Source organism: Nuphar pumila, chromosome 7 (genome assembly GCF_984573655.1).
Source record: "Nuphar pumila chromosome 7, dmNupPumi1.hap1.1, whole genome shotgun sequence".
Taxonomy (NCBI): Eukaryota; Viridiplantae; Streptophyta; class Magnoliopsida; order Nymphaeales; family Nymphaeaceae; genus Nuphar; species Nuphar pumila.
This window is the reverse complement of record NC_143255.1, coordinates 17,509,863-17,514,507: the sequence shown is the minus strand read 5'-3', so window position 1 is coordinate 17,514,507 and position 4,645 is coordinate 17,509,863. Positions and strand designations below refer to the sequence as shown.

General features: G+C 39.9%; 1 pseudogene; it reads left to right on the top strand.

The window, feature by feature from the left end:
* Positions 1 to 1,983: 1,983 nt before the first annotated feature.
* LOC149831330 (glucan endo-1,3-beta-glucosidase 5 pseudogene) lies at positions 1,984 to 3,784 on the top strand (annotated as a pseudogene).
* Positions 3,785 to 4,645: the final 861 nt, after the last annotated feature.

Here is a 4,645-nt window from a genome sequence, read left to right as displayed (position 1 = left end):
AAAAAGCATGTCGGACTTGAGTCAGATATCGGACCATATCCGATCTGTTTGTAGACCCACAAGAAGCGGCTGTTTAAAAGATGCTTTAATGCAACACTCGTCCGAGTCTAGTCCCAGTGGCATTGAGCCTGGAGAGAAGGTGTTCACCCCTTAGTTCCAAGTTTGACTTCCATTGACCAACCAGGACTCCGGTTGTCTGGTAGGAGCTGTTAGTGCACGTCACCTTGTATTGGGACGTTGCAAGTTCGAACCCCAAATGGTATAGTTGTATAACTGGTAGGGGTCCCAGCTTTCTCTGTCGAAAAAAAAAAAAACTTTTTCTATTGGGTGTGCAGGTACCTGTAACTAGTAGGCTCTGTAAGGACTTAGGTGCCCACCCAGAGATTACTCGGTTCGGCAAAGAACTTTGTCATAAAAAAGAAAAAAACTTAATATGTAAAGCGTGAGCCTTTAAAAAGGAAAAGGGAAGGAATTGAGAAAATATTCATATTTTACAGGGAGTAATGGAAGTGAATAAGAAGCAATAATCAAAACAAGTACAAAAATAACATAAAAATAAGAAAAAGAAACTTCCAATTCTACTTAAATACATCTTTAAAAATTTAACCAAAAAATACTCATAATATACATGTTTTACAATGAAAAATAATTAAAAATTTTCCTCAAATAAAAAAAAGTGGAGTAAGGCGTAACAACGAATATATATATACATAAGATGGACAATTTGGAAATACAGAGAAGCGTGTGGTCTTTAAAAATTTGCCTAAAAGTACTCATAATATATATGTTTTACAATGAAAAATAATTAAAAAATTTAATCAAATAAAAAAGGTGGAGTAAGGTCTAACAACGAACATCCAAATGGTTTATATATATATATATATATAGATATAGATATATATAAGATGGACAATTTGGAAAGACAGGGAAGCGTGCGGTCCCACTAAACGTGCTCCGAAGCAATGTTGTTTGTATCGGTGCTGATCGATCGTATAGGCAGAAAATCGATACGATACTAACCAGGCTATTTGTTAATAAATATAAAAAATACTTAAACTTTAATTTTTATTAGTATTTTAATGGTTTTAAAACCGTGTCACGTTCTGATTGACACAAATTTTTTTTTAATTATTTTTTAGCCTATTCAAAACGATTCACTTGAGAATGAGTCGGTATCGTCCGATTCACTGAATCGTTGGCCAAACGATTCGATAGACGATACGATTTTGACAACATTGCTCCGAACAACTTGCCATACTCTAAAAGGAATGATGGGGGACACGTTAGCGCAAGCCGAAAGGCAGTTGGACAGGTGGTCTCCCTCCAGCTCCCATGGAATCCTCCAAAACGTGGATTACATGATAAGCCAGAACCGTCCTCCTTTTGTCCAATACAAAATTGTCAAATTATTCATTTCTTTACTCTCGAGTTAGTATTGCTTACGCGGAAATCTCAATGACCCATCTCTTGATTCTTGTCTTATACTGACCATCTCAAGGAATTCAACCCTCTTGGTGCAACTTTGATGCATCAGATGCTTCACCCACACAATTTCTTTAATGGTATATGTTCTTTTCTTTTCAAATCTGCTTTTTCTCTTTTCATATATTTTTCAACAGAATATCTGAACATTGGGTAGCTGGAAAAAGTCTCAAAACTAGCATCTTTTTCCCAGTTAAAAGCTATATAGAAAGATGAAGTTTTCCTCTGTTTTCTTTTTGGAAAAACAAAGGTCTGCCATACATTTTAGTTGATTCTTTTCTTGTTAAATTCCCCATTTTCTTACTTCCTAAGAAGCTCTTGCCATGGGAAACTTACAAGTTTTTATATGGTATCTATACATTTCCTTTATACCTTTTTAAGTTTCAAAGGCTATCATTACATATATGGAGAAAGGAAAGGGAAAGAGAAAGAGAAAGTGGGACTTTTGAAACTTTGTCAACCATGTTGAGACTTGGGGTTTTTATTGTGTGTGTCTCCTTGATGGGGATTTTAGTGGGAGGAATAGGGGGGCTTGGTGTTAATTGGGGAACACGATCGACCCATCTTTTGCCGCCGAAGATTGTGGTTCAGTTGCTGAAAGACAATGGTATTAAGAAAGTGAAGTTGTTCGAAGCGGATCCTCCGGCTATGAAGGCTTTGGGAAATTCTGGAATTCAAGTCATGCTTGGTATTCCTAATGAATTCCTGGCTGATCTTGCAGGTAGCGTCCGTGTTGCAGAAAATTGGGTTACGAAGAATGTGTCTCAATATGTTTCCAAGTATGGGGTGGATGTGAGGTATATGTACTCTAAAATAGCTTTTTTCTTTTTGGTCCCTTGCATTGCAGTTTTATGTTTATGAATTGTACACTTAACATGCATATGTCTTTCCTTCTCAAACAAATATGCTGTGCTTTTGATATACATGGTTAGCCAACTTGAACTCAGATGAATAGCATGAAATTGAAACTTACTTGAGATCTGCCGTTTGTTTTCTTCATCTCTGTCCATAGTTTTTTTTTAATCAATGAGAAGAATAGAAAACAGATGAAGCATAACTTCCACTTCTTGCAGCTATGAGATACTGTCCATTACATCTGCTTCTCTGATTTCTTTGTATCTTTGGATTGTTTAGATGAAAAGGAAATGAAAACTTAGCTTGTTGCTAATCTGCTTTCAGATATGTTGCTGTCGGAAATGAACCTTTCTTGAAAACATTTAATGGAACTTTCCAGCAGACCACATTCCCTGCACTCCAAAACATTCAGGCAGCACTTATAAAAGCCGGCCTAAGCAGGCAAGTGAAAGTCACAATTCCTCTGAATGCTGATGTCTACCAATCTGCAAATGGGCTCCCTTCTGGAGGAGATTTCAGGCCAGACATTCACGACCTTATGCTCTCAATCATTCAATTTCTAAGCAACAGTGGTTCTCCCATCACCATAAACATATACCCATTTCTTAGCTTGAATGCCGACCCAAATTTCCCAGTTGATTTTGCTTTCTTTAATGGTGCGTTAGGGCCAGTTGTTGATGGACCCATCTCTTATACCAATGTGTTTGATGCTAATCATGACACATTGATTTGGGCTCTAGAGAAGAATGGGTTCCCATCACTCCCTGTGATAATTGGAGAAGTTGGATGGCCCACTGATGGTGATAAGAGTGCAAATTTGGAGTATGCTCAAAAGTTCAATCAAGGCTTCATCTCCCGGATAATGAATGGGCAGGGCACGCCTAAGCGGCCCGGTGCACCGGATGCCTACTTGTTCAGTTTGATCGACGAGGACTCGAAGAGCATTTTACCGGGAAATTTCGAGCGGCATTGGGGCATGTTCTACTACGACGGTACTTTGAAATATTCTTTGGACCTGGGGAATGGACAGGTTCTTGTTCCTGCAAAGGGTGTCAAGTATCTGGCGCGCCAATGGTGTGTACTCTCGCCCACCGCGAACATCATGGACTCGAACCTGCCGGGAGCAGTTGATTATGCATGCACAAATGCAGATTGCACGAGTTTAGGATACGGCTCATCTTGCGGCAATCTGGATGCCAGGGGTAATGTTTCCTATGCATTTAACAGGTTCTACCAGACACAAAACCAACAGAAGGGCTCGTGTGATTTCTCCGGCCTTTCCGTGATTACACAGACGTATCCGTCAGCCGATAGCTGCCGGTTTGATGTCATGATCAACGTGGGATCACCGGAGCAGCAAAATGGTAGTAAGATGCTGGTTTGGAGTCACCACATATCTTTGTTGGCATTCCTTGTAAACTTGGCCTTGGTCATGTTGTTGCTTTGAAGCTGGTGGGGTAAGAAATGCAATTCCTTCTCAACCAGGGGGGTGGCCTAAAGGAAGCTAAGCATGACAATGTTGTGGTTTTAGTCACCCCCATACAGTCCAGCTCAAGAGAGAGATGAACAGTGTTTAACTGCTGCCAATTGCAACTTAACCGTCCGTATTTTCCACGGTGATGGTGGGACCAGGATGGAATGGTAATTCTGTGGCTGTCCCCCTCTATAACACCATCACAGCTCTTCCACAGTATTAGATTTATTGGATTACTGGGGTTGTGCTTAATCAGAAAATAAGCAGCAGCATTGTAATCCCTTGCACTGTACATATATATCTGGTTATACGCATCTTTGACATATTCAATACATTTGAATCTGCAAAAGCAAATTGAGTACTCTGTCATTATTATTACTGTTATTTCTTTCCCTTCCCTTTTTTCCTGAAAAGGATGCCACAGTTGTTGCTTAATTATACTCCAGTGTTTCCCCTCCCTTTCCACGTATGATTGCATGATCCTGCATTTGAGGCCATGTTATATGCTGGATGAGCCAACGTATACTGCACAGGTTCATCACTTTTAGTGGGGGCATGCTTGTGTGGAGGCAGGATCAGACATTGCACAAATGCAATGTGTCGCTGCTAAGGGTGTCAACGGGCCTGGTTTACCCGGACCCGACCCAAACCAAACCCTATAGGGTCCGGGTATGGTGATAAATATTAAGACCCGAGGCAGGACCCGAGTATAGTTTGTAAAATTTTATACTATAGACCTAGACTCGACCCGAGTTCAGATTAAGACCTGTAAAATTTTAATGTAAAAATGAAAAAAAATATAGTTTTACCGGGTATGCTCCTGGTCTGGTTCAT